The sequence below is a fragment of the Lolium rigidum genome, chromosome 3 (assembly GCF_022539505.1).
Source record: "Lolium rigidum isolate FL_2022 chromosome 3, APGP_CSIRO_Lrig_0.1, whole genome shotgun sequence".
Lineage (NCBI taxonomy): Eukaryota > Viridiplantae > Streptophyta > Magnoliopsida > Poales > Poaceae > Lolium > Lolium rigidum.
The window spans coordinates 223,199,021-223,213,071 of record NC_061510.1 but is presented as its reverse complement, the minus strand read 5'-3'; the positions used below and the strand labels follow the sequence as shown (position 1 = coordinate 223,213,071).

The following is a 14,051-nucleotide window of genomic DNA, read 5'->3' as shown; positions in this document are numbered from 1 at the left end:
TGTTGTTGAGTGTTGAGAGATGCAGCCCATCATTTAATACTCTCTCCGTTCCACGAAACTTGTCTTTGATTTGTCTAAATTTAAATATATCTACATACTAGATAGTGTTTAAATACATTTAAATTTTGATAAAGATAAGATAACTTTTGTGAGACGGAGGAAATAGTAGAGCTTAGTAGATAGTGGACTTTTACAACTTAAGCTACATCTAGGTCTTTTTTTTTCAAAATTCGAAAAAGACATTTTAAAGTTTTAATAAAAATGAAAAAAAATCAAGATGTAGACAATATTGTGTTCTGCCAACGTGTAAATTTGAAATCAATATACCTTATATTCGTGCTGCACAAAAATAACATAACATCGTCTACATGTAGATTTAGTTTCATATTTTTTGAAAAAAACTTTAAAATGTAGTTTTTGATTTATTTTTTTAGAAACGAGCTATGCGAGTACAATGGAAATTCGCCGTGCAGTCCCATCTCCTATTTTCTGTCCCCGCAGTCCCGCTGCTCCCGCACGCGTCGTCCTCCCAGTCCCAGGCCTCCACTCTACTCCGCCTGCTCCTCCCTCTTCCTCACCGTCTCCAACCCCTGCCTAAAACCCTACCTGCCACCACCACCACCACCGTCGCCATGGCGCCGCAGACGCCTCTCTTCCCTCCCGCCGCCTTCGACCGAAGTGGCGGCCTCCCTCCCTGCGAACCCACCCGATTCTCTTCCAACCCTACCTTCGACCAGGGCTTCCTCGCGGCGGCCTATGACGGCGACCTCCGCCTCGTCAAGAGTACGCGCCCCCTCTACGCCGGCGATTATGCCCTTCATTTTCCTGCCCTCCTCTGTTTCCGTGCTGATTTTATTTATCCTTCTGCGTTTCAGGGGCTGTGAGGACGGTGGGCAGAGGCGCGGAAGGCCGCCGCCTCGCCGAGAAGCTGGGGGCGGTCAGGGACGGCTACGGCACTGGCTTGTTGCACACCGCCGCCCTAGGCGGCAGCCTGCCCCTGTGCCGCTACCTGGTCGAGGACCTCCTGCTGGATGTCAACGACGTCGGCCCGGGGGGTGCGCGCGCTACCTTCAACCCCTCTCCCTTCCCCTTGGCCCTTGCTTATATATTTAGGGATTATAGTGGTAGATTCTTCGATCGATGTGTTTGTTTTCCCCCTTTCAGTGGGCTGAAGCCTCTCTGCTTAATTTGGTGTCCCTGGCAGGCGAAACACCTTTCACCTTTGCGATTGCCAATAAGGATGTGGATTTGGTGCGTTACTTCCTTGATCAAGGTGCTGATGTACACAAGGGCACCGACACTGGCAGTCCTCCTCTCCATCTTGCTGCCGGAGAAGAAGGTAGTATCCATCTCCACGCCATAAGTATCTATTGCACATACTCATCTTCCCCAAGTGCTCTGTTTCTACATTTCTACTGAATGGGGATCCTTATATCGGTGATGAGACATTCGAGTACAGATTTCTGATTTGACATTCCTTTTATTTAGTGGCAAATATCTGAAGAAAGGAGTAAGGTGCTGGCTGTATGCATGCAAAAATTCTTTCCTTTTTCCCCATAGACATCATATCACCCGGAAAAATAATTAGCAGGCCATTATCTTCTAATTATATTGTTAATTTAGTTTATATGTCCAAATCATGCATATTCGACCAATTTAAAAGCCATATTTATTTACTCTGTATTTCTGTGTATTTTCTTATTCAGAGTTATAGGCTTTCTTCTTGTTTGTAGTGTCTTAACACATCTTGGATAGGATAGCAATAGCAAATCACTGTGAATACAAGGACTTACAGCAATGAATCTATAGTGGACTAAAGATCGATATATCCTGTAATTTTTATCCAGGAAGCTGTGAAATAGTAGAGCTCTTACTATCCAAAGGAGCTGATGTTGATGCAGTACATTTTGGTGGGACAGCACTCCATCTTGCTGCCCGTTTTGGGCGGGATGATATCATGAAGGTTTTACTGGACCACCATGCAGACGTAAGGATCACTCTCGCTTATTCTTTTTCTCAACTTTGGAGCTATTTAGAATGGCGAAATCCACAATAATAGTCGTTTACGTATTTCATTGTTTCCCTGTACATCAACTTCAGGCTATTTGAGTTTTTTTTCATGTGTCTGGCTTTGTTGTATTGCACTTGTGTCTCTATTCCTTCTTAGCTTTAAGCTGTAATCAGACAGAGCTCGGTTCTTACCTGCTCCAGTTTTCAAACCATAGTCTCGGTAATATTGTCTTGGTAACACGAGCAACAACTTTTATCTTTTTTCAAATGAATCCATTTTCTCTGATCAATGTATAATCTCCTTTTGAGAGCTGTATTTTCCTGTTTCACTGCACACATTCTACCAGTGACCAAGTGGAGTCTAGAGACATTTTGAAGGTACCTGGAGTCTAGAGACTCACCGTAGGCCACAACATTCTTCTTTTTTCCAGCGTTTTTTTTGTTCAAAAGGGGAATAAGACCCTGACCTCTTTTTTTTAGCATATGCATAACTGAGCAGAAAGTTTCAGCACCTGAGCTCACATCTCTTTTTTCCCCCAAACTGAAAGAATGAGTGAAAAATTAATAGAAATTTGGCAGGCAGATGTTAGAGTGGATCATGTGTACCCTCAAGTTCTTGTTTATTAATTTCTGAGAATGAGGAGCTAAAAGGGCATTTGAGGTGATTTGGTTCTTTTCCCACAAACAAAAAAGTGTAAATATTTCCATGAAACATGAAATCTGATCGTAATGATGATTCATCTACATGCAAGAATGTTTCGTAATATTGGTTGAAGAACGAAAAAATGTTAGTTTGAAAAGGGAGGAAATGCTCCCAAGCACCATTTGGCATTATCTATGCATAATCTCACTGTATAAACTTTAAACTGCAATTGATGATTTTAGTTTCTTCCATCCTTTCATGATGTACTCTGACTATTTGAACAATGTGCTTAGTAATCTCTTAATGATTCATCATCTTTCATAAACAATATGAGAATCTAATCCATTTACTTCTGCAGTATTTGTGTATGCTAATTTTGTTATTTCATTATTTTGGCATAAGCTTTTAGTCTTTTACTCACAGTAGGTTGTATACTTGTATCTGCTATGTATTATATATATAGGTCTTGACCCTTCTCCTCCAGTAAGTTGTATGCCGGTCGTAGTTAGAAGGGATTTCTAATTTCTTATTCTTTTAACAGCATACGATAGCTTTGGGTGGTACTGGTTATACAGTGCTTGTTCTTGCTACTATTATGGGCTCACTGAAATGCGTGAAGGTCCTGCTTGAGGTATGTCATCTTCATACATCAACTTACACATTATTGTAATAACATAAAGAGAGGATGTTGGAGGTGAATTTCTGTATTTCTCCTCAAATCATTGAGACACAGTTTAGATGTGTGTTCTGCGAAGCATATAACCCAGGTTTTTTATTGTTAGGCTGGTGCTGATGTGGATGGTACTTGTAAAGAGACACCCTTAATGATCGCTACCACTCATGGTTCAACTGCCATCCTTAAGTGCTTAGTTCTGGCTGGTGCAGATGCTAATATTCCTGACAGTGTAAGCTGTTGTACCTTCGTTGTTACATGGATGCCTTTGAGATAGTCTAGTAAACTGTTAGCGTTATCGGTTTTCCATCTTCAAATTGTATATCTAGATTAATTTTCTTATTCGGCAGGTCTGTTTTTTAGTGTGTATTTTTGGCAACTTTAGATTTACCCTAAGGAGGTTACAATAAAAAAAAGGTTGTTTCTTACATGCAACAGTGAAGCTACATTTTCAGATTCAGTACCCTGTTCTGTTTTTTATTTTATTTGGAGAGACATGTGATGTCTGTAAACTATCTGGTATTACAAGAACTCCATTTAGATTTCAACTTTGTACAAATTTTTGTACAGCAAAACTCGCAAAGAACTTTTTTAGGTTATTGGATGAAAATATAACGGTTGTTCCTAACAATTTGGAGGAGAAAATGAATAAGAAATTGCAAAGATCAGGAAGAGTTACTCCTTTCTGATTCATCCTGGAAGTTGTTGGGATATTTTAGCATCTAACTAGCTAAGTGCCCACGTGTTGCTGCGAATTTGGCTCCCCGTTTCGTCTTCAGCTATGTCTTCTTTACATTGTTGTTATGCCGTTGCGTATTTATGCGACTAATATTAGTAAGGCATACATAAGCGCTAAAATATATGGGTGTTTTTTCTTCTCTCATTCCCTCTCATATTAGTCTTAGACTTAAATTCGTCTCCGACTCCTTGGTCCATATAGCGTCACTTTGCTTGGAAGCTGCACTTTGTCGTCCAGCTTAAATGTTTATACATCCACCCATATGTATCTTGCCTTAATTTTAACGCAATATAAGGACATGTGGCAATGGCAGTATTGCCTTGGAGTAGAACACCCCCTAGATATCCACATAGGATCTACCCGGACAGCCAACACCGATTTGACCTACTATTGTTGCGGTCAGAAACCCACCGGCGAGCAGCGACGGGCAACACTGTAGAGCCGGGAGGCTTCCAGGACTGCGGCTGGCCTTGGTCCCTCCGAGCGACGGCCCGCAAATACTCGGCACGCACGTCCGATCCTGATGCAAGGGCGTGCCACCTGACCTATACCGGTCGGGAAGGTGTTGGATGTGCCTCGCTTAGTTTCTGCATGGCATACACGTAAACATTAAATACGAGCCTCGATCGGCTCTCGGGTTGTCCTGTGAATCGGCTCGAGGAGCCGATCCACCCATGATCCGTACGAGGTGTACGATCGGATGGTGGTCTCGCTTGATCAAAATAAAGCTAAAACGACCTACTACGATTTAGGGTTTTCACCGCATAATCGGAACATCCTACTCGTGATTGAGCACGGCGGCCACGCACGGTGATCGTAAACCGACCCTAGACAAGGCCTAAAACCAACACGAAGTTGATCCTCGGAACATCGTGTCTAGGGCTAGCAAACTACACCCTACGCGCCACTGGATCCTTCAACCCGTTTGTAAGGCCTAACTATGCAGATGTTAAACTAATCCTTGAAGAACAAGGAGCAATCATAACGGATCGGATCTACTAAATAATGATCAAGTGGGGTGCCGCCCTTACACCTAAGATAGGTGTAAGGACGGCTAGACGTCTAAGGGTTGCACGACGACAGCATATGATACGATGAACAATGCTAACCCTAACACATCTATGATAACTACGTTGCTCGCCATCAAAAGGCTTCGAGCAACGCATGACGCGAATAACGTGTCGCTAGATCGCAAGATGCGATCTACCGGAAGAAACCCTCGAGACAAGGGAGTTGGCGATGCGCCTAGATTGGTTTGTGGTGAACGTGATTGTTGTTTATTTCATAAACCCTAGATACATATTTATAGTCCGTAGACTTTCTAACGTGGGAATAATCCCAGCAGGGCACGAGCCCAAACTCCATCTAACCGACACGTATCCTACTATGTTACAGATATACGGGCAAACTAGCCCAAACTTTGCATATAAGGCCGATTCATGTATTTCTTCCATGTATATTCTTCAAGCCCATCTTCAATCGCGGCCCACCTCTGATCCGGTCAAATTCGGTGATAACACATGCCCCCTGGTTTTGGAAATGACAATTCCAAAATCACTGCTTTTTTCTTCGTCGGGTCATGTCGTGGCAGAGCGGAACCGCCGCAGTATCCTTCATCATGATGCCTTGCCTCCTCCACTTCTCCGCGTGACCTGGCAAATTTTTTTTTCTGTTGGGCACCACTTCCTCGGAAACTGCTGTGGCATTGAATCTCCACTATATCCCCTTTTATTTAACCGTTCAAAACAGTTTGCTTCTTCATCCTCTTCGCATTAGCACTCCAAAGGCCCTCCTGCGCCACCATGTCTTCTTCTTCCTCCGCCTCATCGGGTCTTTCCATCGAATCCTCCTCCTCCCGCGAGCCGACGCCGGAGTGGGACCCGGAGGAGGCCCACGCGGCCAACATCCGCCGCGCCATCGAAGCCGGGGATGAGCCCACTCACGACTTCTCCATCTGGTCTGAGGACGACAAGTCCTCGACCGACGGGGAAAGTGACCTCCGCTTCCTCGCCGACGGGGAGACGGAGGAGGAGAGCGATGACGATCGCTTCTCCTGTGATGACTTCACCTTCTCCAAGGAGGAGGAGGAGGAGGAGGAGGAGGAGGACGACACCTCCTCCAACGAACCGCCGGCCAAGCGCTACGCCTCGGCCGGGAATCTCAGCGACTTCGACGGCGACGACGACGACGCCGACGAGGAGGACGAGGACAACGAGGGTCCTGCCGGCGGCCGCTACGGCGAGCCGACGACGAGCCCGCCGGGAGTAGCGCCGACGGCGGCGGCAGACGGCGACGACGAGGGCAGCGACGGCCCGTAGATAGGACTCTTAGCATAGGATCGGTAGTAGTAGATGGGGCAATGTATCCCCTTAGTACTTCCTTTTGAGAGCAATGAGCTCTATGTAGAAATCTCGTTTATGAATGAAGAATTTCCCCAATTTGATTTTGCCGATTTCTTTTATGCCAATTTAGCCGACTTCCCTCATACGACTTTGCCGATTGTCCACTTAGCCAATGCTCAATGAACCGATGGCAACGCATCGGTCCCTCATAATCCGCCCTTCATCTCTTCGACTACCACGTGGCCTCCCAAGCGAGACTACCCTTCATCTCTTCGACTACCACGTGGCCTAGTGAAGGGTAGTCTGCTTGGGAGGCCACGTGGTAGTCGAAGAGATGAAGGGCGGATTATGAGGGACCGATGCGTTGCCATCGGTTCGTTGAGCATTGGCTAAGTGGACAATCGGCAAAGTCAGTATGGGGAAATCGGCTAAATTGGCATAAAGGAAATCGGCAAAATCAAATTGGGGAAATTCTTCATTGATAAACGAGATTTCTTACATAAAGAGCTGATTGCTCTCAAAAGGAAGTACTAAGGGGATACATTGCCCCATCTACTACTCCTGATCCTATGCTAAGGGTCCTATCTACGGGCCGTCGCTGCCCTCGTCGTCGCCGTCGTCGCTGCCGGCGCTACTCCCGGCGGGCTCGTCGTCGCTGCCGTAGCGGCCGCCGGCGGACCCTCGTTGTCCTCGTCCTCCTCGTCGGCGTCGTCGTCGTCGCTGTCGAAGTCGCCGAGATTCCCGGCCGGGCGAAGCGCTTGGCCGGCGGTTCGTCGGAGGAGGTGTCCTCCTCCTCCTCCTCCTCTCCTCCTCCTCGGAGGAGGTGAAGTCGTCCCAGGAGAAGCGATCGTCATCGCTCTCCTCCTCCGTTCCCCGTCGGCGAGGAAGCGGAGGTCACTTTCCCCGTCGGTCGAGGACTTGTCGTGCTCAGACCAGACGGAGAAGTCGTGACTGGACTCCTCCCCGGCTTCGATGGCGCGGCGGATGTTGGCCGCGTGGACCTCCTCCGGGCCCCACTCCGGCGTCGGCTCGCGGGAGGAGGAGGATTCGATGGAAAGACCCGATGAGGCGGAGGAGGAAGAAGACATGGTGGCGCAGGAGGGCTTTTGGAGTGCTAATGCGAAGAGGATGAAGAAGCAAACTGTTTGGAACGGTTAAATAAAAGGGGATGTAGTGGAGATTCAATGCCACAGCAGTTTCCGAGGAAGTGGTGCCCAACGAAAAAAAATTTGCCAGGTCACGCGAGAAGTGGAGGAGGTAAGGCATCATGATGAAGGATATCTGCGGCGGTTCCGCTCCGCCACGACATGACCCGACGAAGAAAAAGCAGTGATTTTGGAATTGTCATTTCCAAAACCAGGGGCATGTGTTATCACCAGAATTTGACCGGATCAGAGGTGGCCGCGATTGAAGATGGGCTTGAAGAATATACATGGAAGAAATACATGAATCGGCCTTATATGCAAAGTTTGGGCTAGTTTGCCCGTGTATCTGTAACATAGTAGGATACGTGTCGGTTAGATGGAGTTTGGGCTCGTGCCCGGTTGGGATTATTCCCACGTTAGAAAGTCTACGGACTATAAATATGTATCTAGGGTTTATGAAATAAACAACAATCACGTTCACCACAAACCAATCTAGGCGCATCGCCAACTCCCTTGTCTCGAGGGTTTCTTCCGGTAAGCATCATGCTGCCTAGATCGCATCTTGCGATCTAGGCAGCACACGTTTATTCGTCGTTCATGCGTTGCTCGTGCTGAAGCCTTTTTGATGGCGAGCAACGTAGTTATCATAGATGTGTTAGGGTTAGCATTGTTCATCGTATCATATGCTGTCGTCGTGCAACCCTTAGACGTCTAGCCGTCCTTACACCTATCTTAGGTGTAAGGCGGCACCCCGCTTGATCATTATTTAGTAGATCCGATCCGTTATGATTGCTCCTTGTTCTTCAAGGATTAGTTTAACATCCGCATAGTTAGGCCTTACAAACGGGTTGAAGGATCCGAGTGGCGCGTAGGGTGTAGTTTGCTAGCCCTAGACGAGATGTTCCGAGGATCAACTTCGTGTTAGGTTTTAGGCCTTGTCTAGGGTCGGTTTACGATCACCGTGCGTGGCCGCTGTGCTCAATCACGAGTAGGATGTTCCGATTATGCGGTGAAAACCCTAAATCGTAGTAGGTCGTTTTAGCTTTATTTTGATCAAGCAGGACCACCATCCGATCGTACACCTCGTACGGATCATGGGTGGATCGGCTCCTCGAGCCGATTCACGAGACAACCCGAGAGCCGATCGAGGCTCGTATTTAATGTTTACGTGTATGCCATGCAGGAAACTAAGCGAGGCACATCCAACACCTTCCTGACCAGGTATAGGTCAGGTGGCACGCCCTTGCATCAGCATCGGACGCCGAGTCTTTGCGGGCCGTCGCTCGGAGGGACTAGGGCCAGCCGCAGTCCTGGGAGCCTCCTGGCTCTACAGTGTTGCCCGTCGCTGCTCGCCGGTGGGTTTCTGACCGCAACAGGGATTCCCCTAAAATATACCCAGGACTACCCCTAAGTATCATTTGCCTCTCTGTTCCACTCATCTATTAATATACTATAAGTGGCAGAAATTACCATTTATATTTGTCTTGGTCCCCTTTGGCAATATTCCTATCCGGGACACAAATAACAAAAAATAATCTGATATTCAGGGCAAGGAACCATAATTGCTAATGCGTAAAATGTCACAGAAAAGATATGGCATCTACTACTGCATGTATTTTCTTTTGAAAAAAATACTGCATCTACTTTATCAATCAACACCAATATACATTCAGCCATTCAGGGCGTATGGAGCAATATCGATTCTTCTCCCCTGCCCCTATGTTGAGAGGAATTTGATAATTTCTAACTAAGTTGATGGAACTTTGATCGTATTACTGAAAGTGGTAGTTTTTGATAAAAATATCTAAACATGGATCAAATAACCTTCAGGAAATACTAATTTACTCTTGATGGATTATTTGGAGCTCTCATCTGCTGTAGCACTGCTACCTAGCCATCTCACTTGAACAGCGCCTGCACCTCCATATTACTTCATCTTACAAATCTAGGAATCAGCATATTTGTTCAATAAAATTCTGGGTATACAATATGTATGATGTCAATGCTTGTCCAGATACCTTGTATGCTGCAAGTTTGTCATTTTCTGTTGTCAAATACTAAGTGAAGTTTATCCTGCTTGTTATCTTGGCAGCTAGGACGTGTTCCTATAGAAATTGCTGCCCGCTCTGGCAGGCGTGAAGATGTTGAGGTTCTATTTCCGGTCACTTCTCGTATTCCTAGTGTACGTGACTGGAGTGTTGATGGAATCATGAACCATGTAAAATCAGTGCGCCCAGCGAAGGTACAATTTAGAACAACATTATTACATTTATTTAAATGGTTGACTGTGCAACTGTGCATGTTAGCTGTTAGCTTTTTTTTTTCTGATGGAGATCTCCCTAATGTGATTTTTTTTGGATTCACTGTTTCAATTTGAGAATAGTACTTGAAGTCAAACTTCAAACTCCCTTCTTCATATGTTAAACATTTGAAATATTGAACTGGCTAATGCTTACCTTTATCTATTCTGTTAAACTTGTCAACTGAATAGTCTTCCTGACATGACCTTCGACGGCACATTGCATGCTAAGTTTGTAGTATGCAACATGGATAGTGAATTATTGTCATCCCTGTGTGTATCGGCAAGACGATAATTATGTGTTGTGAACTCCTTCGATTGTAGTAAGGAGTAACCTAGCCAGGGTTAACCTCAGTGTTGATTTTAAATCAATTTAGATAGAGAAGCATTTGAGAAGGTGAAATGATGTCTAATAAATTGGCGAAGAGGAAATAATAGTTTCTAGTGATGAGATTATGTCCAATGGGGATTCTGCAGAGTAGCCTACCCCAACTTGCTTGTGACTAAAGACTTTGTTGCTGTTCTTGGGGATTCTGTAGAGGATGCAAGATGGGGTCATCAGAAATTTAGATAATACAGGTTAAAAAATGTATCAGAAACAAATCAGACTAACATTTATCAGCAATGTAGATTGGAGGACAGTAGGAACATGTGGAAGTTCAAACAAATCAAACAACGCTATCAACTCTGGACACTAACTTTATTACTTCCTCCGATTCATATTACTTAACACTAATATAGATGTATCTAGACAAATTTTAATTATAGATACATTCATTTTAGTGGCAAGTAATATGGATCGGAGGGAGTATTATTTTCATGAAGAGACCGGGAGAAATGAGGTTTAATATTAATTAATTTTCATGACCAATTCGTAAATGTTACTCTCTTCGATCCATAATAACTGTCGGGGCTTTAGTTCAACTTAGTCCAAATTTCAACTAAAGCCCCGACACTTATTATGGATCTAAGGGAACAGGCCTATTGAGCTGACGTATTGCATTGATTCACAGAGAAGTAGTTACAGGGAAGGGATTAGGTGTACTGAATTTTTGATTGTTCCCAATGTTTCAGAAAGCGATGCTTGCTAGTGCAAAATTTAGAGCGCATGGGGCGTTCAAGAAGGGGGACTATCTTGTTGCAGCAAGAATTTATGCAGAGGTATATTACTTGTCCTGCTTGTTTAAGTTTATGAATTTATTCGCTCGGAAAAGTTTGCTATGGCATGTTATCTTGTTTGTCTGTTTTCGTCTTGCAGTGGCATGTATTATGGCTATGTTACTTTCTGCATGTTATGCAGATATGCTTATTGAAGTGTATAAGTAGATTGCCTGGCCCTTTCCATCAGTTCGGGCTTTTGGTTGCGTTGGCTAGTGCATGTAGTATCGGAGACCAGGGTCTGAGTTCAAATCCTGGCTTTCGCAATTTATCCTAAAATTGTTGTTGCCCCCTCGGTGTCCTCGTAGAGGCACGTGTAGGCCTCTTGAGCCTGCCTCTAACGCTACACGTGTTGACTTGGCTTCCCATCATACTTGAGGAGGGGTGTTGAAGTGTATAAATAGATTGCCTAGCCCTTTCCATCAGTTTGGGCTTTTGGTTGCGTTGGCTAGTGCATGAAGCTTAACAATGCTAATGTCATGAAGTCGATAGAGATTGCATATATGTGAATGTATCTGACCTCATCCTGTTATGCTGATATTTATGTAATCTCCTATAGTGCATGCTTTGATCCATGATACAGTTGGATCAGTTCCAGAACGAATCGTGCTATACATTTCTGCTGTGGACATAGGCCATGTGGCAGTGGTAGCAACAGCCTATATACGTGTAGGGGGCAGGATAAGACAAATACAGCAGCCAGCTTACAAGGCTACCAGGGAGAATCTGACACCTAGATAACTTCCAGGAGAAATAGTAGAAGAATGGTCATGGAATTGGTTTAGAGATAAAGCCAGTGGAATTAGGAAGTAGATTCCATATGTGTCAGTAGCTATTAGGCATCCGGGTCCTGGGTCCTGGCTGAATCCTTCTAGGTAAGTCTTGTCAATCTGTAAATTGGATTCAGTCAGGAAGGTCAAGTTGTGTCCTGTAGGTGGTTCCAACTAAGGAAGGCGATAAATTAGTCTATTTCTTGTTTAAAGCTCCCATCCCAGTATATGATTATTTCTATGCTCAACCAAGGCTGTCTAGCCATCTTTTGTTACTACTTGCTAGTTACCTGATGCCTACTTAGTTTCACATCATTTGTGGGAGTATGTTGTAATGAGTCTTTCTTGTACTTTGCTATGTTATAAAGTAGACTGAACAACTTGCGTTTAGTATGTACGCGAGCACTAGACAATCTTGTAATGCCCAAGGGTGGACCCAATTAATAAGGTTATCTTGCTCACAACAATGGCATGTAAACTTGGTCATCTATTGTCAAGGTTTTCCTTTCCTTGAGGTGGAGCACGTTTATTCCATTAACCAGAGTGCTGAACATAATCGCTGGCTACAATCATACCTGTGAAGGTAGGAATGTCACCCGGTGTATTGAATGTGCTGACTGCTGACCTGTCATTGCATGCGAAAGTTATGATATGTTCAGATGTAGAAGATGCCACCTCCCCAAGCCAAAGAGAAATACGTACTTCTCTATGATTGGGAAGTGGGGGTGGCAGATGATTGTCTAATTGTAAATGGTATGGTGTAACGAGGTAGTGTTCCTAGAATGTTTTGCAGAATTGTTGGGAAACCAGTATCCAATCTGAGAAGGTTTACTATTCGATTAGCTTTCGTGATTCACATTAGCACAAGAAACCTTCCGGAAAATCTAGTAACAATGTGCAGAATTGTGCTAATACTTCTTCCGTCTGTTGGCTGTAGGCATTGGATCTTGACCCAGGCAATGCAACCATGCTTTGTAATAGGAGCCTATGCTGGCTTCGCTATGGTGATGCGAAGGAGGCCTTGAAGGATGCTCAAGCGCTCAGGACGATGCGACCTGGCTGCCCAAAGGCCTGTTATCGTGAAGGGAGTGCTCTAATGTTACTGAAGGTGGTGCAATAAGATGTTCAGTTCGGTTCTATATTTTCTGTGGGAAATCTTTTTGAAGTATTACATGTTCTGCATATAATGTGGTAAACCCTTTTTATGTATTTAATAACCTCTTGTCTTCAGGACTATAAGAAGGCATGTGGTGCACTTCTTGATGGTCTTAAACTGGAGCCAGAGAATGTCGAGATCGAAGATGGGTTACGGTATACTCCTTGTCCCTTTGTTTTTGGCTACATTCAAGTCTGGCGTACAATGACAACCTCTCAGTGATCTTTCTCAATTCTTGTCACGGTGATCTTTCACCTGGAACAGCTGATTGGCATCTTTACTTATCATTCAAAATTTGAATTTGCAGGGAGGCTTTGGAATCCTTGAAGGTAGATCGAGGCAGTAGCCAGCTCGACCAGCATCGGTATGGGAAAGGTGTACTTGCCTGATTGATTTGCGCTGCTCAGTGAAGAAACGGAGGTGCCCTGTTTTTCTGCCCCATAACTGAAGGCTATGAATGAGATGAGACAAGTTAGTTAGGTAATTTTAGATGGCCTTTTTGCTGGTCATCAAACTACCAAGTCCGTCGACTCACTAGATGCCCTGAATTTCCGGAACAAATGTTGGTCCGTATACATGTTTTTTTGGTGGCTCCTTCGGGATCTATGTCAAGCTAATGATCATTGTCCATATAGCCTTCAACGAGAATGAACCATTGTTTTTCATCCGGTCTATTCCAACATACTCCCTCCGTCAGCGAATAAGTATAATTCTAGGAAATAGCAGACAATTTAGTTCTCTCTCATCTTTTATGAGTCTCCACTCTATTAATTGAAAAAGAAGAATGATGATTGGTGGCTGAGGTGGAGGAGAGGAATGAGAATTCGGAGATGGAGTTGGGAAGTGATTATGAGGAGCTAATTGTATTAGTTAACTCATTGATAGTGTAGATGTACACTTTTTTGGGAACAAACTTTAAACCTAAAAGTACACTTATTTAAAGACAGAAGGAGGTTACCCGCAAAAAAAAAAAAAAGACGGAAGGAGGTATTCTCTAAAAAAATTATGTGTGACATCATCTGCTGGCGAGCAGTGCATTTCATCGCCGAAGTCAAGCCAAACCAGTATGTTTAGACTTTAGAATAACGTTGTATATACTGGTTTACAACGTGATAT

At 44.5% G+C, this 14,051-nt stretch overlaps 1 pseudogene; it reads left to right on the top strand.

Annotated features, from left to right (window-relative positions):
• Window positions 1-443: 443 nt before the first annotated feature.
• Window positions 444-13,665, top strand: LOC124696095 (annotated as a pseudogene).
• Window positions 13,666-14,051: the final 386 nt, after the last annotated feature.